This window comes from Podarcis cretensis (genome assembly GCF_951804945.1).
Source record: "Podarcis cretensis genome assembly, chromosome: 10".
NCBI classification, from domain to species: Eukaryota; Metazoa; Chordata; class Lepidosauria; order Squamata; family Lacertidae; genus Podarcis; species Podarcis cretensis.
Window position 1 is genome coordinate 6,078,197 of NC_137179.1, and position 23,803 is coordinate 6,101,999.

General features: G+C 44.6%; 1 protein-coding gene and 1 long non-coding RNA gene across 5 annotated transcripts in view; one reads left to right on the forward strand and one right to left on the reverse strand.

Moving 5' to 3' along the window:
* LOC307225326 overlaps positions 1-23,803 on the reverse strand; it is a 325,653-nt gene that overhangs the window by 14,050 nt on the left and 287,800 nt on the right. The window lies entirely within an intron of this gene.
* TASOR2 (transcription activation suppressor family member 2) overlaps positions 7,661-23,803 on the forward strand; it is a 67,406-nt gene continuing 51,263 nt past the window's right edge. For 3 of the 4 annotated variants that reach the window (XM_079992096.1, XM_079992102.1, XM_079992099.1), the window contains exon 1: positions 7,661-8,407. The gene's annotated coding sequence lies outside the window, so the exon portion shown is untranslated. Of the gene's footprint in view, positions 8,408-23,615; positions 23,692-23,803 lie in introns of all 4 variants that reach the window. The other variant, XM_079992097.1, reaches the window with a different exon arrangement.

The following is a 23,803-nucleotide window of genomic DNA, read 5'->3' on the forward strand; positions in this document are numbered from 1 at the left end:
AGGCTGTGGCTTCCTCTGGTCGAATAATCCGATTTTTCCTCTTTTTTGTATGCATTTTTTTATTTCTTCCCCAAATGCATTGCTCTGCCTTCCAACGTGCACGTTTTGCTGCATGGATACATGGCAGGAACGATGTTGTTGTTGTTTATTTTTTTATATATATATATCTTTTTTATTGAGTTTCATTTACAATACAACACAAAAAAAGCAGTAAAAGAAGAAAATACATCCATTCAGAGAAGATTAAGAAAAAAAAAGAAAAAAAGAAAAAAAGAACAAAAAAAAATGCCTAAAGCGGAAAGAGAAAACACACTAATACATACAATTAAGATACACCAATTGACTTCCTTCCCTGCTGATGTTGTTGTTGTTTAGTCGTGCCCGACTCTTTGTGACCCCCTTGACCAGAGCACGCCAGGCCCTCCTGTCTTCCACTGCCTCCCGCAGTTTGGTCAGAATCATGTTGGTCTCTTCAAGAACACTGTCCCACCATCTCGTCCTCTGTCGTCCCCTTCTCCTTGTGCCCTCCATCTTTCCCAGCATCAGGGTCTTTTCCAGGGAGTCTTCTCTTCTCATGAGGTGGCCAAAGTCTTGGAGCCTCAGCTTCAGGATCTGTCCTTCCAGTGAGCACTCAGGGCTGATTTCCTTCAGAATGGAGAGGTTTGATCTTCTTGCAGTCCATGGGACTCTCAAGAGACTCCTCCAGCACCAGAATTCAAAAGCATCAATTCTTCAGCAATCAGCCTTCTTTATGGTCCAGCTCTCACTTCCATACATCACCACGGGGAAAACCATAGCTTTAACTAGACGGACCTTTGTTGGCAAGGTGATGTCTCTGTTTTTCAAGATGCTGTCTAGGTTTGCCATCGCCTTTCTCCCAAGGAGCAGGCGTCATTTAATTTCATGACTGCTGTCACCATCTGCAGTGATCATGGAGTCCAAGAAAGTAAAATCTCTCACTGCCTCCATTTCTTCCCCTTCTATTTGCCAGGAGGTGATGGGCCCAGTCGCCATGATCTTCGTTTTTTTGATGTTGAGCATCAGACCATATTTTGTGCTCTCCTCCTTCACCCTCATTAAAAGGTTCTTTAATTCCTTCTCACTTTCTGCATGAACGATATATCCCAATAATAATGCTCAGTGCATTGAATTCAAAATATCGCAATCTCTTTGGCTGTTGATTTCCTACAGTCCACAATTTAGGAAGGTGGATTCTGCTCTGAACCATAGCTGTCAACGTTTCCCGTTTTTTAAGGGAAATTCCCTTATTCCAAACAGGATTCCTCACAAGAATTGGGAAAAGTGAACAGCTAGCCTCTGAACCGACCTGAGTTCTTCCAATGAAGGGCGGCATACAAATTTTAATCCATCATCATCATATTTATTGAATTAAAATACATACATATATATATATATATATATATATACACACACACACACACATACATTAAGATAAAAAAGAAAAGATTAAGACAAAAAAAGAAGAAAGAAAACATACAATAAAATTATTTGCATTATTATACAATCATTCATTGAATTTCTAATAATAATAAAAAAGGCAGAGCGATAGAGAAAATACAATAAATGCAAATACAGTAAATGCAATGATGTGGTTAATTAGATCCAACAGGCAAGCCGTTGTTCGTTTCTGTATCTTTCAAACATGTGCGTTGTTAAATGCAAAAAAGAATTAAATAATTTATATATGTGTCAGTAGAGCATGAGTCAATCCCAGGCTGGTGAGTTTGAGCCCTATGTTGGCTGAAAGAGACCTGCATTGCAGGAGGTCAGATTAAATGACTCTTATGGCCCCTTCCGTGGCGCTGTGGGTTAAACCACAGAGCCTAGGACTTGCCGATCAGAAGGTCGGCGGTTCCAATCCCCGCGACAGGGTGAGCTCCCGTTGCTTCGTCCCAGCTCCTGCCAACCTAGCAGTTCGAAAGCACTTCAAAGTGCAAGTAGATAAATAGGTACCGCTCTGGCGGGGAGGTAAACGGCGTTTCCGTGCGCTGTTCTGGTTCGCCAGAAGCGGCTTAGTCCTGCTGGCCACATGACCCGGAAGCTGTACGCCGGCTCCCTAGGCCAGTAAAGTGAGATGAGCGCCGCAATCCCAGAGTCGGCCACGACTGGACCTAATGGTCAGGGGTCCCTTTACCTTTACGGCCCCTTCCAACTCTATTTCTGTGATTCTAGTATTATTTCATGTATGGCTGGCTTCCTATGATGCAACTCAAAGTGGTTTCCCAATACAGTAAAAACCACAAAGGAGTAGGAGGCTAGGGCTCTTGGAAAAGATGCTTTATTTTGGATATCATGCGATATAATCTTTTAAAAAAATGAGCTGGTAATACTGCATAGTGGTTAGAGTGTTGGATTAAGGCCTGGGAGAAGAGGTTTCACAACTTTGCTCAGCCAAGAAGCTCATTGGGTGACCTTCCCTCAGCCTGACCTACCTTACAGGGTTGCTGTGAATATTAAATTGGGAGGGAGGAATTCATGTATGCCACTGTGAGTTCCTTGACGGGAAGGTAGGATAGAAATTTAACATAAAATAAACTCATAAAAACAAGAAAAAACAGGCATGTTGGTCAGGGTGAGGGGAGATTCTTCAAAATTCACAAGAGGGCCATACGTCCTCACCAAAATGTCACAATACTGCGCCAAGAGATTAAAAATATAAATTCTAAAGACTGGTTCAACAACCGTCTTACTGCCTCACATCTATCGATTGCCCAAAGATGGAAAAGATATTGGCACCTCATTACGGAAGAATAAGAGATGGAAAATTGCATTGCATGAAAAACTAGCCCGAAAAGAAAAACAAAGGTAGCTCCTTTTGTCTGAGTTTGGTGGGATTTTATTGAATGCAGAAGAAAAGAAAACAGGCACCTGTCTCTTCCACAAATCTTTCAAGGAATTTGGGATAAGTAACATGTAATTACAGTAGTTGAATTTTTAAGAACGTAATGTAGAACCTTCTATTCTTAATGCTCTTGATCCCTCAGATGTTTGGGGTTTTTTTGCACAAAACCAGAAAACTGGACCTTGGCTGCTAATTAGTGTCCCAAAGGTGGCAAAATGGGAACGGGGCCTTTTCTTCGGTGGCTCCCCATTTGTGGGATTCTCCCGCCAGGGAGGCTCACCTGGTGCCTTCATTACACACCTTTAGGTGCCAGGCGAAAATATTCCTCTTCTGCCAGACCTTTGGCTCATTAACAATCTATACTCTCCCAGAACTACAGTTCCCAGAATCATTCAACGGTTCTCTTCCCAGGGAATTCTGGGAATTGTAGTTCTCTGAAGGTAGTAGGGGGTCTCCTAACAACTCTCAGCCCCCTTAACAAACTACAGCTCCCATAATTCCTTGGAAGAGGCCATGAGTGTTGTCATAATGCTTTAAATGGATGTTGCGACTGTGACCTAAATTGAAACAAATATGATCAGATCTGAACGCAGTGGTACCTTGCTTCTCAAACTTAATCCGATCCGGAAGTCTGTTCCAAAACCAAAGCGTTTCAAAACCAAGGTGTGCTTCCCCAAAGAAAGTAATGCAAAACGAAGTAATCTGTTCCAGACTTTTAAAAACAACCCCTAAAATAGCAATTTGACATGAATTTTACTATCTAACGAGGCGACTGATCCATAAAACGAAAACAATAATCAATGTACTGTACTATAAAATAGAGTACTGTAGATGATAATTTTTAAAAATAAAATAAAATTCTTACCTGCACTGATAGTCATTGTTTGAATGGGGGGCTTTTATCCATTTCCACAGTCACACAATCAATCAATCAATCAATCAATCAGCAGTTGAACCGGGTTCCACATAGTCACAAAAACAAATGAACCGAAAAAGCCTCAGAAACAAAAACGCAAAATAACTAGCAAAAACAAAAGCGCCAAACTTAATCTGTTCGGGAAGTCCGTTTGACTTCCAAAATGTTCGAAAACCAAGGCGCAGCTTCTGATTGGTGCAGGCGCCCCAGAAACAATAGCCAACAGCTGCTTTTGGATGTTCAGCTTCCGAAAAACGTTCAAAAACCGGAACACTTTCTTCCAGGTTATTGGCGTTTGGGAACGAAGGTGTTTGAGAACCAAGGTACCACTACATAAGAAAAGTGGATTAGTAGCTGAATAATGTTCAAATGTAGACATTTTTGTGTGTGTGTGAGGCTGCTGATTATAAAGGCACCTGTAGCAAATAAACCATCTATTTCCACACAGGCTGCTGTTTATTGGTGCAGTTCTTTCAGGCTGCATGTGAGCCAGTTAACCAAACCAGGTGTAGCCCCTAAATGCCTTCAAAGAAGTGCTAACGAGGTCTGCAAAAAAAAATGATTCCTTAGCATCACTTGGAGACCCAAAAGAAATTGACTCCAAGCCTGCAATGTCGCCTGGCCTGTGGTTCCAGTTCCAAGGTGGTTGTGTGGGGAGAGCATGTCAAAAGTGCAGTTTATGACAACCAGGTAAATATCCAATTTAGGGTTATTATCCCTCTATCGCATGGGGCAGGGAAGGAATAGTGGTAGCCAGAGTAACTTGAGGACTGGGGCACCCCGTAAATGTGATTCAGTTTTAACAATCCCATTTTGTTGATTTTGGGTGTGGATTACAACAACCCTTTACGGTGGGCCAGTATAATTATTCTTACTTTGGCAAAGATGTGGGGCGGCAGGTCCCAAAGAAATACACGATTGCAAATTCGGGAGGCAAGGCTACATGTCTTCTCTGCTGCGTTTTTTGGATTGGCCGGTTGTTGTTACCCTTGCTCATGAGTAGGCAAGCTAAGGCCCGGATCTGGCCCAATCGCCTTCTCAATCCGGCCCACGGACGGTCCAGGAATCAGCGTGTTTTTACACAAGTAGAATGTGTCCTTTTATTTAAAATGCATCTCTGGGTTATTTGTGGGGCCTGCCTGGTGTTTGTACATGAGTAGAATGTGTCCTTTTATTTAAAATGCATCTCTGGGTTATTTGTGGGGCATAGAAATTCATTCATTTTTTCCTCCAAAATGTAATCCGGCCCCCCACAAGGTCTGAGGGACAGCGGACCGGCCCCCTGCTGAAAAACTTTGCTGACCCCTCTGTTTCAAGTTTCCACTGTTGCTTTAAGACGACACCTTACCTAATTTTTCTGTGCTCCTCTAAAATGTGGGGTTCTTAATGCGCATTTGTGACTTTTTAGGATGCTGCAAACCACCTGGGATGTTATTTTTTGAAATATATGAACGACAGGCTATATATGTAACATTCCATTTATATGTGCGTCTGTGTATATAACTGCCATTTATATATTCTAAAGATTTTATTATAGTTCCAACTGCTTGCTTACATACACCTTGACCACCTTAGGACCCTTTCGGCATCGCTCCAGGGCAAAGGCTAAAAACATGAACAGGCTAAAAACATGAACAGGCAGATCTGCGTCGCCGGATTTGGTCCTTGCAACCCAGCCTTCTTTGCCAACCTGGTGCCCACCAGATGTTTTGCCCTGCAACTCCCATCATCATTTGATGGAGGGCACCAGGTTTGGCGAAGCCTGAGGACACTGGGTTTCTTTTTAAGTCTCCCAATTTCTCTCGATTTTTATTATTCTGGCGTGCGCTTATTTCCCCCCCCCCCCGATTTTTTTATTAAGTTTTCCACAATTATAACAAACATAAAGAAAAAGAAAAACACACAAAAGAAAACACAATACAGTATTAAACAAGAAAAACAAAAACAAGATGTAATCTTAAAAACCCAATTTCTTTTACATTGCTAATTGACATCCTCAGATCCCCCCCTTCTGAAATTCATTCTATCTGCATGTAACAGCTCTCCAAAAACATTCTTAGTTAATTCCAGCAATCAACTATCTGAGTCTCATTTTTTACTATTCTCTCTTGCTTACAATCAAATCCCAATCCTAGGCCTATTTGGTACTTTCAGGTGATTTCTAATTATTTACATGAGAATATTTATTCAAGTAATCCTGAAATTTCTTCCAATATTCTGGCGTGCGCTTAAAAGCCAGCCACCGCCGCTGATCCCGGTTGCACAGCAACCTTTCTCCTCCTTGCAAATCCAGGCTCTGCAAGACGCTAGTCCCCATTTTCCCCAGCGATGCTTGCTTTGCTTGCTTGCACTTTTATTTTTTATTTCTCCTTGCAATCGGGGCTCTGCAAGGCGCTAGTCCCCACTTTTCCCGAGCGGCGCTTGCTTGCACTGCTTTTCTTGCATTTTTTAATTTTTATTTTTTGCAAAGATTTGACGCGTGTGGCGTGGCGCGGGGAGGAAAAGCAAAGCCAGTCCCCAGTTTTTCCAAGCGATGCTTGCTTTGCTTTGCTTGTTTGAACTTTTCTTTATCTCTCCTTGCAATCGGGGCTCAGCAAGGCACTAGTAATAATAATAATAATAATTTATTATTTATACCCCGCCCATCTGGCTGAGTTTCCCCAGCCACTCTGGGCGGCTTCCAATCAAATGTTAAAAACAATACAGCATTAAATATTAAAAACTTCCCTAAACAGGGCTGCCTTCAGATGTCTTTTAAAGATAAGATAGCAGCTTATTTCCTTCACATCTGAAGGGAGGGCGTTCCACAGGGTGGGAGCCACTACTGACAAGGCCCTCTGTCTGGTTCCCTGTAACCTCACATCTCGCAGGGAGGGAACCGCCAGAAGGCCCTCGGAGCTGGACCTCAGTGTCCGGGCTGGACGATGGGGGTGGAGACACTCCTTCAGGTATACAGGACTGAGACTGTTTAGGGCTTGAAAGGTCAGCACCAACACTTTGAATTGTGCTTGGAAACGTACGGGGAGCCAATGCAGATCTCTCAGGACTGGTGTTATGTGGTCTTGGCGGCCACTCCCAGTCACCAGTCTAGCTGGCGCATTCTGGATTAATTGCAGTTTCCGGGTCACCTTCAAAGGTAGCCCCACATAGAGCGCATTGCAGTAGTCCAAGCAGGAGATAACCAGAGCATGCACCACTCTGGCAAGACAGTCTGTGGGCAGGTAGGATCTCATCCTGCGTACCAGATGGAGCTGATAAACAGCTGCCCTGGACACAGAATTGACCTGCGCCTCCATGGACAGCTGTGAGTCCAGAATGACTCCCAGGCTGCACACCTGGTCCTTCAGGGGCACAGTTACCCCATTCAGGACCAGGGAGTCCCCCACACCTGCCTGCCTCCTGTCCCCCAAAACAGTACTTCTGTCTTGTCAGGATTCAACCTCAATCTGTTAGCCGCCATCCATCCTCCTACCGCCTCCAGACACTCACACAGGACCTTCACCGCCTTCACTGGTTCTGATTTAAAAGAGAGGTAGAGCTAGTCCCCATTTTCCCCAGCGACGCTTGCTTTCCTTTCCTTTCCTTTGCTTGCACTTTTCTTTTTCATTTCTCCTTGCAATCGGGACTCTGCAAGGCGCTAGTCCCCACTTTTCCCGAGCGGCGCGCTTGCTTGCATTGCTTTCCTTGCATTTTTTTATTTTTTTATTTTTTTTGCAAAGATTTGACACGCGTGGCGGATATGGAAAGCAAGCCGGAAGTTCAAAGCCTGCTGGAGGCATCCGACTTTTTCCGGGTCAGTTTTCACTTTCTTTCTGTCGCCCTCCCTCGCCACCTCCCTCCCCTCCCTTCCCTTGCTTGCAAAACGGGGATTTTTTTTCACTTCCTGGGGTCGGCGGATGAGCTGCTCCGGCCTCCCACCTCCTCCGAAGGAGCCTGGAGTCGGACATGTTTCTCTTTTTCTTCCAGAAAAGCGCTTTTTCTTCCTTTTTCCAAGGGGGGCTTTGCAGATCGGGCTCCCCCCCCTCGTCTTAAGACAATAGGAGGAGGCGGCGGCGGCGGCGAGGCCATCTTTACGCGCGATCGTGCGCTCTTGCAACTGGCGTTTCCAAACGCCCAGACGGGAAAAGAGCGCAGCTGCTATTCCATATATTATTATTATTATATATATATATATATATTTGCAAGTTACTTTCTCCCTGTCATTTCCCCCCCTGCAAAGTGCGCGGCCTGCGATTGGGGGGTCGAGACTTGCATCTCCCGTCTTGCAATTTTCGCATCCCAAATAAATCGTCGGGGGTCCTTTTTGGGAAAGCAGATCGCGCTGGGGGACACCCCCGTCTGCCTCCCTTTTTAATCATAATGATGATGATGATGATGATGATGGAAAGCGACGCCCGCAAAGGGAAAGGGGGTCGTTGACGCGCGTTTCCTCCGTTCACACGTGAAGGAATGCACGGAAGGCCCGGCGCTTTAGAGGAAAGGAAAGAAGGGTGAAAGTGATCGCGGAGGTGTAAACGAGCAAGAATCCGAAAAGGGGGGAAAGGAAGGAGAGGGGCCGGATCCTGCTGGCTCGTTGACCATGGGAGAGCCTCGGAGCAACCGGCAGAGGATTCTGACACCTGTTGCGGGTGAGTGAGGATGCGCAATCGGGACGACGCGTGTCGGTCGATGCGGGGATGTCTTTATCTCCCTTTCTTCGCGATTTGCTCCGAAACAATCCCCGTTTATGGTTCCCTCTGGGGTCAGTTGCGCGCGATCCTACCTCCAGCAATGCGCCTTCGCCTGGGTTGCGGGGACCCTTTTAAAAGGCGCAAAAATGAAAGATGAGCCAGCCGGGGGGAAGCGCTCTTGCGCAAGCCTCTTTCCCGCCCTCCCGCGGTGGATCGGAAGGCAGGATTGGAACCCAGGATTGGGGAAGAGCTCCTGCGCGCGGAAATGGCAAAAAGCTCCCTGCGATCGGCGCTTTCACCCGCGGAGTGAAAGCGAAAAGCGAGGCTCACATGCCGGCGTGGAAAGCGCTCCGGCGCAATATCCGGCGTCGGAACGGATGGGAGCTGCGCAGGAGCTCTTCTGCCTCTTGGGGGGATCTTCCAGCGTGCGATCGCGGTGGGCTTTTGATCGTTTCCATTTCTTCCAAGCGCCGTTTAGACAAAAAGGTCCGGAGCTGGCAGTGTGGGGCCTTCTAAAGGATCCGGATCTCTGAATCCGGATTTCCCTGGTTGCGCCACACGTTTTTGTTGACCGGCAGGAAGCTTTCAACAACCTGATTTCCTCCTTGTGAAGTAAGCCCTACTGAGCCACGTGCTTTACTCCCAGGTAAAGCCTGCAAGAGAGAGGGGCGGCTGCCTTAGGGCACTTTTGCAAAATCTGAGATTTTTCTCCAAATGCCCCTACTGGCGTTAAACCGCGATCCCGTGAATATTTACTCTGACGTAAGGCCCTCACTCTATCCAATGGGCCTTCTTCCCTAGGAAGTGCGCTTAGGACTGCAGTGACTGATACTGTCACCTGAGTGTGCGAGGACACGCTTCTTGTCACAGAACAAGTCATTCCAGTCACACCCCTGGGTTGCTTTGCTTTGGGTCTTTACCTACGAGTAAACCCAGTGCAATTTGCTGGGACTTGCTTCCTTCTCCTGCCTGCATTTTATCAATTCACATATTGCATTTATATCCCACCTTTTTCTCCCAGGAGCCCAAAGCGGCCCAATTTCTCCCCCTCCCCATTTAATGCCACAACAACTCTGCGAGGTAGGCTGAGGGGCAGTGGCTGGCCCAAAGTTGCCCAGCGAGTGGGCATTCGAACCCAGGTCTCTCAGGTTCTATTCTGACACTCAAGGCGTTCCGCCGTGCTGGTTCAGCAGGAGATATGACTTTGAGCGTCCGTGAATTTTTAAATCTGAAGCTTGCCTTGTGCATTGTGCTTGGAAATAAGTGCTTGCTCCCAGGGTCGTGTGTGCAGGATCAGAGCCCTAATCCTCGGGATTACGATCCTGCTGCGCGTGTTGGGAGGGCCATTCAAAGTGATCCAATGCATTTGGACTGCAGAAGGGAGTTCTGCTGGTATTCGCAATGCAGAAATCTGCAGCCAAAGCGTCTATGGCAGATGGCTACTCAAAGAGCAAAAATTGCCATTAGAAAGCTTTATGTGAAGTTCTTTGCTTGTTTTTTAGATGCATGAGCTAGTGAGTTTTTCGGTGCTTCTCTTCGCTGCTCCTTCAACCTCCCCCCCCCCCCACTTTTAAAGAAAACTTATCTGTAAGAGAACAAGCTGTTCTTTGCAGACTGCAAAACGACAGCTTTTAGTTTGTTTTCTTAAGGAAAGGAGAAACGGAAATACCAATGGCCTTTGTGATAAGTGTTTAATTTCAGGACAAAAATCTAGTAAAGATCAAGGGCGATCTGAACTGTAACTTTGTAAATCAGTGTTTGCTGCAGTGATGATTAAACAGACATTTTCGGGTGCTAAGATTGGCAGCGGGAGGAACTTTTGCTTCTTCCACCGAACTCAGAAGCTTGGGATCGGACGGTGGAACAAGACAGTGTCTTCTCTGTGGTAGCTCCTGAGTTGTGGAATTCCTTTCCAACAGAGGTCGTTTGGCACCTTCATCAGCCAGCTTTCTGCAAGCGCTGAAGGCTCGCTTCTTGTTTCAAACTATTTTAAAATATTGTATTTTCACTTTCAGTATTGTGTTTTAGTAGCCCGGTATTAGAAACTCGGATATGGAAGCTAAATGGCATTTTAAACCTAGCCTACGGTCGCCAAAGCCGAATATCTAGGTCATGAGTAGGCAAACTAAGGCCTGGGGGCCGGATCCGGCCCAATTGCCTTCTAAATCTGGCCCTCGGATGGTCCAGGAATCAGTGTGTTTTTACATGAGTAGAATGTGTCCTTTTATTTAAAATGCATCTCTGGGTTATTTGTGGGGCATAGAAATTCGTTCTCCCCCCCCCCCCAAAAAAAATATAGTCTGGCCTCCCACAAGGTCTGAGGGACAGTGGACCGGCCCCCTGCTGAAAACGTTTGCTGACCCCTAATCTAGGTGCTATTTTTTAAAAAAATTGAGCTTACTATTTTTATTACTATTAATTCATTTCATTTCATTATATTTTAAAGGGGGGGGGATCACCAATCAGAAGCCACGCCTTGGTTTTGAACCAAGATAGTTTTTTACTATCTAGTTAGATAGTAAAAGTCATGTTACATTGCTGTTTTAGGAGTTGTTTTTAAAAGTCTGGAACAGATTAATCCGTTTTGCATGACTTTCTATGGGAAAGCGTGCACTGGTTTTGGAACGCTTTGGTTTTGGAATGGATTTCTGGAATGGATTAAGTTTGAGAACCACGGTACCACTGTACATTGTTTCTGTGCTTGAGAAATACAATAAAACTCAGAAAAGACGTTCTTACAGTGGAATGTTATGCATGTTGTCTACTAGCAAGTAAGTCCTGTTGAGTTCAATGGGGCTTGTTGTTGTTTAGTCATTTAGTCGTGTCTGACTCTTCGTGACCCCCTTGACCAGAGCACTCCAGTCACTCCTGTCTTCCACTGCCTCCCGCAGTTTGGTCAAACTCATGTTGGTAGATTCGAGAACACTGTCCAACCATCTCGTCCTCTGTCATCCCCTTCTCCTTGTGCCCTCCATCTTTCCCAACATCAGGGTCTCTTCCAGGGAGTCTTCTCTTTCTCATGAGGTGGCCAAAGTCTTGGAGCCTCAGCTTCAGGATCTGTCCTTCCAGTGAGCTGATTTCCTTAAGAATGGATACATTTGATCTTCTTGCAGTCCATGGGACTCTCAAGAGTCTCCTCCAGCACCAGAATTCAAAAGCATCCATTCTTCGGCGAACAGCCTTCTTTATGGTCCAGCTCTCACTTCCATACATCACTACTGGAAAAACCATGGCTTTAACTATACAGACCTTTGTTGGCAAGGTGATGTCTCTGCTTTTTAAGATGCTGTCTAGGTTTGTCATTGCTTTTCTCCCAAGAAGCAGGCGTCTTTTAATTTTGTGACTGCTGTTACCATCTGCAGTGATCATGGAGCCCAAGAAAGTAAAATCTCTCACTGCCTCCATTTCTTCCCCTTCTATTTGCCAGGAGGTGATGGGCCCAGTGGCCGTGATCTTCGTTTTTTTGATGTTGAGCTTCAGACCATATTTTGCGCTCTCCTCTTTCACCCTCATTAAAAGGTTCTTTAATTCCTCCTCATTTTCTAACATCAATGTTGTGTCATCTGCATATCTGAGGTTGTTGATATTTCATCCGGCGATCTTATTTCCAATGGGGCTTACTCCTAGGTAAATATGCATGGGATCACAGCCTTCTGAGTCTCTGCTGGTGACTGCTAAACCTCTGGCTATGGAAACAGCAGGGCTCTCTCTATTGTTTATTTTCCCTACCCTGGTCTATTTTAGTGTTTTATAGCTATTTTAAAGATTACATTCCATTTTAACATTTTTGTTACCGTATACATTGCTCTGAGCATTCTTCATGGGGTTGGAATTCCGGCTCAGAACATTTTAGGAGGGGAAAAAAGAAATGAACAAACCTTGAAACTTGTTAGCCTTATTTTTCTCTTTTAACCGATAACCGAGCTGATTATTTGTGCTGAGTCGTTAGAAATTGAAAATGGGGTGTGGTTTTCAAGCCCATAAAAGGCTCCTTGCATTATTAGCAATGTTGCAAATAAATTGTATGCTTTGTTAGATTCAGGTGGTGTGCGCTAAGTTGACTTTTGCAACAGTAATTGAATTTCGTGAAAGGAAAACTCAAATGTTCTTTTACATAGCTTCAAAGTATTACTTGCACAGAAAAATTGTGGGAGGGGGAAGAAGGTCAATTTACTAAAATGCAATAGAAAATGGTTGATCCAGTTTCTTCGGGCAGGTGTGTTAGAGACAGGAAAAGTGCTACAAAGAAGTTGCAAGGAAGTTTCCAAAACCTAGAACTTTCAAGATGATACATACTCGACTGCTGATTTTTGTGTCAACCGCGAGCAGTTTGGAGTCCTTTGGACGTCGTGTAAAACCATGGTTTATTGTGACAGTAATGATCCTCGCCTCCTCCAGAACCTATATTCTCTTTCCTCCTCTGGCACGCTCAGGAGAAGATTGGAAAATTTCACTTCCGATTCCAGTTAACCATGGTTTAGCGTGACACCTGCTTAGTCTTAGCTATGATTTGTGGCTTGTTTTGCACAGAAAAATAATAAAAAAGAGGATTCCAGGCCGGCCTCATTTATCTCCATGTCCGAAAAACTACCAGCTGTTAGATTTCTGTATCAGGCTGCTGAAAAGTTCCAGGAATGCTTGCTTTCTCCCCTTTCTGTGCAGCATTTAATAATAATAATAATAATAATAATAATAATAATAATAATAATAATTTATACCCCACCCTTCCCAGCCAAGGCCAGGCTCAGGGCGGCTACCAAGCAATAATAAAAGCAAGTTGAATGAATACAACTTAACTTAGGGAGATTGCAGAGCAAGTTTGCTGCAACCTTGAGTCTGCACAGGGCGACCTTCCTGGTATTTGCAGCATCCGAGTGTGAGGTCCTTGAGCCATGCCCTGTGTGATGCTTAAAGGTAAAGGTAAAGGTACCCCTGCCCGTATGGGCCAGTCTTGACAGACTCTGGGGTTGTGCGCCCATCTCACTTAAGAGGCCAGGGGCCAGCGCTGTCCGGAGACACTTCCGGGTCACGTGGCCAGCGTGACATCGCTGCTCTGGCGAGCCAGAGCCGCACACGGAAACGCCGTTTACCTTCCCGCTGGTAAGCGGTCCCTATTTATCTACTTGCACCCGGAGGTGCTTTCGAACTGCTAGGTTGGCAGGCGCTGGGACCGAGCAGCGGGAGCGCACCCCGCTGCAGGGATTCGAACCGCCGACCTTTCTATCGGCAAGTCCTAGGCGCTGAGGCTTTAACCCACAGCGCCACCTGCGTCCCTTCGTGTGATGCTTAGCACAGCAGAAAAACTTTTTTTTTTAAATCAATTTTTATTAAGATTTTTAAACATAAATGCAAATATAATAAACAATATAACATATATCATAACATAATTTCTGAACTTCTTTGGACTCCCTCACGTCTTCCGCTCCCACTTGCATCTTTGTCAATTCTTGCCCGCAATTTATCATCCTGTTTAAATTCTTATGTCCCATTCATTTAGAATATAATCTAATGGTTCTCCCAAAGGTTTAAGATTTTCCCTCAATCTCACTTATCATCCTAATTGCATCTAATTTAGTGGTGGCCAATTATTTATGATCTAGCCTCCATCTTAACATTCAACCAAATTACAATGCTTTTTTAAGTAAGTCTTAAATTTCTTCCAATCTTCTTCAACCTTCTCTTCTCCCAGGTCTCGGATTCTGCCGGTCATCTCGGCTAGTTCCATATAGTCTATCAGTTGCATCTGCCACTCTTCGAGTGTGGGTAGATCTTGAGTTTTCCAGTGCTTAGCGATGAGTATCCTTGCTGCCGTTGTTGCATACATAAAAAATGTTCGGTCCTTCTTTAACACCTTCTGGTCGACAATACCCAAAAGGAAGGCCTCTGGTTTCTTAATAAAGGTATACTTAAATACCTTTTTCAACTCATTATATATCATTTCCCAAAAGGCCTTCACTCTCGGGCAAGTCCACCAGAGGTGAAAGAATGTTCCATCATTTTCTTTACATTTCCAACATTTGTTATCAGACAAATGGTATATTTTGGCAAGTTTAACTGGGGTCATGTACCATCTATATATCATTTTCATTACATTTTCCTTCAAAGCATTACATGCAGTGAAGTTCAGCCCGTTGGAGCACAGCAGAAAAACTTGACCTGCCAGTTTAACAGGGTAGCGTCTGCTCGTGGGAAAACGGGCGCTTTTCGGTGAGGTCCACCCCTCTTGCATTCTTTTCCTCTTCCCTCCCATCCCATTTAATTCTTTTAGAAAACACAGCCCTTTAAAACAGCACGTTACTTATTTATTTATTTTTAAAGATTTTTATTGATACAACAAGAAAAAAGAAAAAAACAAACACCAAATTACACACAAGAATAACCATAGACACATAATTTTCTTAGCAAACAATAAAATATATATTGGTCTTAACTCTAAAGACCCAACCTCCCGTCTATTCCATATTTCAATTTCATATTACTTATTGCCAATACACACTTTTATCATAATTAAACTTATTCTTAATAAATCTAATTTCTTAGATCTACCTTGCAACGATTACTGAAGTTCCTCGAATGCTGCAACAGAATTTAAACTACTATATTTATTTTTCAGATATTCTTTAAAAACCTCCCATTTTGAAGCAAATTCGTGTTTCGATTTATTCTTTATTTTTTCTGATAGACCATTTAATTCGGCATATTCTGTCAGCTTTTGAATCCAATCTTGTATAGAAGGAATTTCATTACTCTTCCATTTTGCTGCGATCAAAACTCTTGCTGCCGCCGTCGCATATAAAAAGATACCCTTCCCCTTTTGTGGAATATCCAAATCTGTTATTCCCGGGAGGTCGGCCTCTGTTTTTTTATTGAAAGAGATCTTTAGCATTTTTTGCAGTTCTGCATGGCTACTCTCCCAGAATACCTGTATTTTCCTACATATCCACCACATATGGTAGAAAGTTCCTGAGTCTCCGCATTTCCAACAATTACTTGACACATTTTTATACATTTTTGAAAGTTTCCATGGTGTTAGATACCATTGATGTAAAACAGCACGCTATTTAACCACAGTTAACGTAACAGCACTCTGGTCTCTCTTCCAAATACGTACCACCTAAAAATCATTTTCTATCTAATTGCATTGATGAAAAATAGCAACAGGAAATTTTACTGGTGAACAGAGTAGGTGAGTGCAGAAACAGGTGAGACAAAGGAATTTATCAAAAAGGTGCAGTCAAAATTTTGCTCCCAGACACCTCTATTTTGGAATGTTTTGGCTCCCGGTACCGAAAACCCAGAAGTAACTGCTTCAGTTTTTGAACGATTTTCGGAAGCCAAACGCCTTCCGGGGAGTTTTTTCCTTTATCCTCCATTGACTTTGCAACCCTCGGTTGTCGAACATTTCGGAAGTCGAGGGGTCTTCCGGAACGGATTACGTCCGAAAACCGAGGTTTGACTGAACCTTGGTTCTCAAACTTAATCCAATTGACTCCCAAAAGCATTCGAAAACCAAGGCGCCGCTTCCGATTGGCTGCAGGATCGTCCTGCGCTCAAGCAGAAGTTGCGTCGGATGTTCGGCTTCCGAAAAACGTTCCCAAACCGGAACACTTCCGGGTTTGCGATGTTCGTGAGCTGATTCGTTTGAGAACCCAGGTACCACCGTATATTGAAAATCCTATCAAAAATATAAAGTCTACAAAAGTTATTCTCGGAAGGGGTCGTTTAACAAGGATCTAATCAGTTTATTCAAAGTTACTTCTAGAGAGGAGGTGTGGGTGATTTTCTCATTATCAACGGGTCTGAATGGAGTGGGCACTGGAAATTTCATACAGTGACCCGTTACTGGAAACCACAGGAGGAGAGTAGACCCTTGTGCTTGAATCCTGACCACTGTGAGAACATGATACAGTGGTACCTCGCAAGACGAATGCCTCGTAAGACGAAAAACTTGCAAAACAAAAGAGTTTTTCGTTTTTTGAGTTGCTTCGCAAGACGGATTTCCCTATGGGCTTGCTTTGCAAGACGAAAATGTCTTGCGAGTTCCTGCGGGTTTTTTTCCCTCCCCCCCCTTTTCCTAAGCCGCTAAGCCGCTTATCAGCTGATCCGCTGATAAGCCGCTTAACAGCTGATCGCTAAAAGCCGCTAATCCGCTAAGCTGTCAATGGGCTTGCTTCGCAAGAAAAAAAAACCGCTATACGAAGAGCCTCACGGAACGGATTAATTTCGTCTGTACAGTGGTGCCTCGCAAGACGAATGCCTCGTAAGACGAAAAACTCGCAAAATGAAAGAGTTTTTCGTTTTTTGAGTTGCTTCGCAAGACGGATTTCCCTATGGGCTTGCTTCACAAGCCGAAAACGTCTTGCAAGTTTGTTTCCTTTGTCTTGCAAGTTTGTTTCCTTTTTCTTAAAACCGTGCATTCACTTCGAGGAGCAACTCATAGCACGCGGTGTGGCAGCCTTTTTTGAGAAGACTTTTTTGAAGACTTTGGTGATTTTTGAAGCTTCCAAAGTCCGTGCTTTGCAAGACGAAAAAATCACAAGACGAAAAAATTTGCGGAACGAATTAATTTCGTCTTGCGAGGCACCACTGTATTGGACCAAATGGGCCACTGACCTGATCCAGAGGATCCTTTTGTGTTCTGAGGAGTGATGAATTTTGATTCCAGAATCGCCATGGTCTTGTTTGGTCACTGGAATATTCATTATCATCATCACACATTCTCTGCAATTTTTTGTGTTGATTATAAAAAAATCGGAGCGGCGAATCGTGGAGCTCCCATGGGAATATGCCGGCATGAGTACTGTCACCCATCTCTTCCACATTTCAAACACTGTCAGTGTAAATCTGCTTTAATAATAATAATAATAATAATTAATAATTTATTTATACCCCACCCATCTGGCTGGGCTTCCCCAGCCACTCTGGGAGGCTTCCAACAAAATATTAAAATACAGTATAGTGGTACCTCAGGTTAAGAACTTAATTCGTTCTGGAGGGCTGTTCTTAATCTGAAACTGTTCTTAACCTGAAGCACCACTTTAGCTAATGGGGCCTCCCGCTGCCGCTGCTCTGCCGGAGCACGATTTCTGTTCTCATCCTGAAGCAAAGTTCTTAACCTGAGGTAATATTTCTGGGTTAGCGGAGTCTGTAACCTGAAGCATCTGTAACCTGAAGTGTATGTAACCCGAGGTACCACTGTAATGCATCAGACATTAAAAGCTTCCCTAAACAGGGCTGTCTTCAGATGTCTTCTAAAAGTCTGGTAGTTGTTGTTCTCTTTGACATCTGGTGGGAGGGCGTTCCACAGGGCGGGCGCCACCACCGAGAAGGCCCTCTGCCTGGTTCCCTGTAACCTCACTTCTCGCAGGGAGGGAACCAGAAGGCCCTTGGAGCTGGACCTCAGTGTCCGGCCTGAACGATGGGTGTGGATATGCTCCTTCAGATATACTGGACCGAGGCCGTTTAGGGCTTTCAAGGTCAGCACCAAAACTTTGAATTGTGCTTGGAGACGTACTGGGAGCCAATGCAGATCTTTCAGGACCAGTGTTATGTGGTCTCGGCAGCTGCTCCCAATCACCAGTCTAGCTGCCTCATTCTGGATTAATTAAGACTTTGTGGCCCCATTTGGTGCCCTTCAGAGGATGGACAGGGCAGCGAGCGAAGTTCTTCTGTTTGTTGTTTCCTTCCTAATGGGCGGAGCGCGGCCTGTAAGCAACAGTTCTAATTGGCATCAGGCGATGGAAATTAATTTGTGGAATCATTATAAGCGCAGTGTGTTTGTGGGTGTAATAACATGGCTGGTGAAGTTGTGGTCCTGGGAGATGTAAAACGGAATGGAGGTGCCCCTTGGGTTTTTGGTTGGTTTTTTTCACATTGAGACATCACTATAGCTCCCTTGGTTACTTCTTTTACATTCCTGCTTTAAAATTCCACTGAAATGTGTGGACTGCAACTAGCTCCCTGCCTGAAGGACCTGTGGCTTAAGATGCTGTTGTTGAAACCCGAAATCCACAATACTTTTGTGCTCCAGATACGATTTCGAAGACATTGGCACAATGCGAGTCCCCAACACGACACATTCCATAATCCCCTGCTTCTTAATTCTATTATTATTATTATTATTATTATTATTATTATTATTATTATTATTTAATTTTTGCACTTAATGTTGCAATACATATATGAACTCTTTACACATTGATACATATACATTATATTTTTAAATTCACATTTTCACATTTCATTATGTACCAACGTTTATGCATTTCTTATTCCTTGCCCTTCGTCTTCCCTCGACCCATGCGTGACTTCCTTGTTATTATTTCGTAACTTTATTATTGAGATTGTAATTTTGTATCTTAATAATTAAACATTCAATCTTATATATCTGCTTAGCTTAACTTAACTTTGTGAAATCAGTCTATACGTATCAATAAATGCTTGTTGGAGCATCTTTTGGTCATGTGTTCTTCTACACCTTTCCATTCCTGTTTGAGATTTTGATTAGATTGCATTCTTATTGTTGCCGTCATTTTTGCTAATTCAATCATTTAAAAAAAAAAATTTTTTTTGCCAATCTTTCACTGTTGGTAACTTAATTCTTTTTTTTTAATGAATTTATTTTATTGTTGCTGGGTTGGTGGGTGAAGCCTGGTTTTTGAGGGGAGATGGCCTTTTTGTCTGTTTTTTGTATATGTGTGTGTGTGTGTGTGTGTGTGTAGATAGGTTAATTGTTCTTGTTGTTTAGTCGTTTAGTCGTGTCCGCCTCTTCATGACCCCCTGGACCAGAGCACGCCAGGCACTCCTGTCTTCCACTGCCTCCCGCAGTTTGGTCAGACTCATGTTTGTAGCTTCGAGAACACTGTCCAACCATCTCGTCCTCTGTCGCCCCCTTCTCCTTGTGCCCTCCATCTTTCCCAACATCAGGGTCTTTTCCAGGGAGTCTTCTCTTCTCAGGAGGTGGCCAAAGTATTGGAGCCTCAGCTTCAGGATCTGTCCTTCCAGTGAGCACTCAGGGCTGATTTCCTTCAGAATGGAGAGGTTTGATCTTCTTGCAGTCCATGGGACTCTCAAGAGTCTCCTCCAGCACCATAAGGTGAAATATAATTGGTAAAACTCTACAGGATGCGTTGCTAGTATGTGAAAACAGCCCAGATCCAATGATCTCCAGATGGAGGAGATGTTGGGCACAATCCTGGTACCCAGACATCTTTACTTGGTCACAGGTGGCTGATAGCCAGGTGCAAAATGTGTCTGGCACCTGGCTAATTTCAAACAGTGGTCTGTTAGGATCGTCCTACTCTTGTGTAGGACCCTGGCAGAGACACATGCCCGACTGGCATGTTCCCTCCCTCCTGGTCGATCGTTTGGGAGCTTCAAAAGCTTTCTTCAGCCCAAACATCACACCAGATTATTTTGCAGAGAATCTTGCAGAGTATTTGCATTTGGCGTAACAGAACTCAGTAGCTCAGCATTTGGGCTAATCTACATCGCCACTGGGCCCATCACCTCCTGGCAAACAGAAGGGGAAGAAATGGAGGCAGTGAGAGATTTTACTTTTTTGGGGCTCCATGATCACTGCACATGGTGACAGCAGCCACGAAATTAAAAGATGCCTGCTTCTTGGGAGAGAAGCAATGCCAAACCTAGACAGCATCTTAAAAATCATAGACATCACCTTGCCAACAAAGGTCCATATAGTTAAAGCTATGGTTTTCCGAGTAGTAATGTATGGAAGTGAGAGCTGGACCATAAAGAAGGCTGATCGCTGAAGAATTGATGCTTTTGACTGCAAGAAGTCCCATGGACTGCAAGAAGATCAAACCTATCCATTCCTAAGGAAATCAGCCCTGAGTGCTCACTGGAAGGACAGATCCTGAAGCTGAGGCTCCAAGACTTTGGCCACCTCATGAGAAGAGAAGACTCCCTGGAAAAGACCCTGATGTTGGGAAAGATGGAGGGCGCAAGGAGAAGGGGACGGCAGAGGACGAGATGGTTGGACAGTGTTCTCGAAGCTACAAACATGAGTCTGACCAAACTGCGGGAGGCAGTGGAAGACAGGAGTGCCTGGCATGCTCTGGTCCAGGGGGTCACGAAGAGTTGGACACGACTAAACGACTAAACAACAACAACTTTATTTACATATAATACACGTGGAGCATTCTGACTTAGCTCCTTCCTCTTTCTCATCAAAGAAACAAAGGACGATCGTCCTACATTCCGGAACACAGTATCACAAACATCCTGTCTCCATCACTTCCCACACTGTGGAATGAAAACATACACCGTCATGTGATAGACAACAATCCCATGACAGCAAACACGGAGCAAGAATCCTAACATGGTCTACCCTGACTGCTGGTGGCTCTCGAGAGTTTCCAGCAGAAGTCTTCTTCCCACCCTACTGGGAGATGTCAGCAACTGAAGCTGGGAACCCTCTGCAAGGCAAGCACATGCTTCGAGCTATGGGCACTGAGGAACTCTGAGGCCACCAATTGGGGAAGGGCCATGGCTCGGGGCAGAACATCTGTTTGCATGCAGAACTTTCCGGATTCAATTCCCGGAGTTTCCAGGTAGGGCTGGGGGGTGGGGCAGCCCTGTTTGAAATCCTGGAGCGATCTTACCAGTTAATGTAGACCAGGCACCCCCAACCTGCGGCCCTCCAGATGTTTTGGCCTACAACTCCCATGATCCCTAGCTAGCAGGGCCAGTGGTCGGGGATGATGGGAATTGTAGTCCAAAAAATCTGGAGGGCCGAAGGTTGGGGATATTGTGCCTCAATATGTGACGTAGACAATATTGATTGATGGACCCCATTTCTTTGACATTGTCTGAAACAGGTTCTGGCACGAGGCTCTTTGTGTTTTTCCCCACAACAGTAGAAGACCTCGCCAGTTCCTTACTGTTTTGTGTCATCTACTTAACTGCTGCTAGGAAGGTTTCTTGAAACTGATTTTCTGCGAAATCAGATAACTCTGTGGCAAGCACGTGCTCCCTAACCGAAGTTCCTTGTTATCTGAAGCCGTCGGATAATATCAAGAGATACCAGCGGATGCTAATCTACTATATTATTGCTGTTACAGTCGTACCTTGGAAGTCGAACGGAATCTATTCTGGAAGCCTGTTCGACTTCCAAAATGTTTGGAAACCAAATCGCGGCTTCTTATTGGCTGCAGGAAGCTCCTCCAGCCAATCAGAAGCTGCGGAAGCCCCACCGGACGTTCAGGTTCCAAAAGAATGTTTGCAAACTGGAACAATCACTTCCGGGTTTGCATCGTTCGGGAGCCAAAACGTCTGAGTTCCAGGCTGTTCGACAACCAAGGTACGACTGTATTATTATTTATTAGATTTATACCCATAGATCTTTGTTAAAAATACCATAAGGGCCTAGCCCCCAATAATATACATATTTCTTTAAGGGTAAAGGGACCCCTGACCATTAGGTCCAGTCGTGGCTGACTCTGGAGTTGCGGCGCTCATCTCGCTTTATTGGCCGAGGGAGCCGGCATACAGCTTCCGGGTCATGTGGCCAGCATGACTAAGCCGCTTCTGGCGAAGCAGAGCAGTGCACGGAAACGCCGTTTACCTTCCCGCTGGAGCAGTACCTATTTATCTACTTGCACTTTGACGTGCTTTCGAACTGCTAGGTTGGCAGGAGCAGGGACCGAGCAACGGGAGCTCACCCCGTCGCAGGGATTCGAACCGCCAACCTTCTGATCGGCAAGCCCTAGGCTCTGTGGTTTAACCCACAGCGCCATCCGCGTCCCAACATATTTCTTTACTTCCTATTAAATTTCATAGAATTATTGTAGAGTTGGAAGGGACCCTGTGGGTCATCTATTCCAACCCCTTGCAACATAAAGAATCTCAACTAAAGCATCCATGACAGAGGGCCGTCCAACCTCTGCTTAAAAACCTCCAAGGAAGGAGCGTCTGCCATCTTCCGAGGGAGTCCGTTCCACTGTCAAACAGCACTTACCGCCAGAAAGTTCTTCCTGATGTTGAGTCGGAATCTCCTTTCTTGTAACCTGAAGCCATGGGTTCGAGTCTTCCCCTCTGGAGCAGGAGAAAACGAGCTTGCTCCATTGAGATATCTGAAGATGGGTATCTCCCTCTTCTCTAGGCTAAACATACCCAGCGCTCTCAACCATTTTTCATCTAAGGAGGTAAAGGTAGCATGCCGAGGTCCTTTATTCCTCACGACGACCCTGTGAGGTTGGTCAGGCTGGGAGGCAGTGTCGGACCCAAGGCCACTCAGTGAGCTTAATGGCCAAGTGGGGATTTGAACCCTCATCTCCCAGGTCCTAATCTTTCACTCTAACCACAACACCTCATTGACTCACAATGGAGGCATTGAAGATAAGTGTGGTTTTGCACATGTCTTTTATACCTTAACCCAGAGGTTCATGAAAGTTTGGCTCTCTGGCAGCTTGGTATGTTTGCAGAATTATACCAACAGAGCAAAATGGGCAGCATCTAAAACATTAGATGCTTTATAACTGCATATATATCAATCAATCAATCAATCTTTATTACGGTCCAGAGACCCAACAAATCGTTACAAAGCAATGCACAATTCAGACAGCCTACCTCCGGGTTAAACAAGCATACGATACACGATAGCTTTATTGTCATTGTCCCATACAGAACAATGAAATTGAAGATCTACATAAAACATTCAAAAACCCCTAAAAACTCTGAAACGCCATTTTAAAATACAATATACTATAGAGACTCCTTATGCTGCGTTTAGAACCAGAATTGCATTTGCGTAGAAACTGTTTCTCAGGCGGCTTGTCCTGGTCTTTATAATTCTATACCTTCTTCCAGAAGGCAGAAACTGAAAGAGATAATTTCCGGGGTGCGCACTATCCTGCACTATCTCTGCAGCTTTCTTATGGCACCTGGAAGCATAGATTTGATCCAAGGTGGGAAGAGTGCACCCAATTATTCTCTCCGCAGTCTTTATAACCCTGGACAGCATTGTTGTTTCCCTGGCCGTGCGTCTCCCAAACCACACACAGAGACCATAAGTTAATACACTCTCCACAGTACAATGGTAAAATGCAATCAACAGGTCCTTTGAGAGATTGTTTTTCAGAGGATTCCCAGAAAATACAACCTCTGCTGTGCTCTCTTCATGGGGTCTTTGCTGTTTTCTCCCCAGGTTAGGTCATCTCTCAACTCCATTCCCAGAAATCGAAACACCAAGACCTGTTCCACGCACTTCCACTCAATAATAAGTGGGTGAATATTCAATTTACATTTCCTAAAGTCCACAGTAATCTGTTCTTTTTCTTTAAGTTAAGGAGTAAGTTGTTTTTGCTGCACCAGCTGCTCAACTTCCTTCCTATA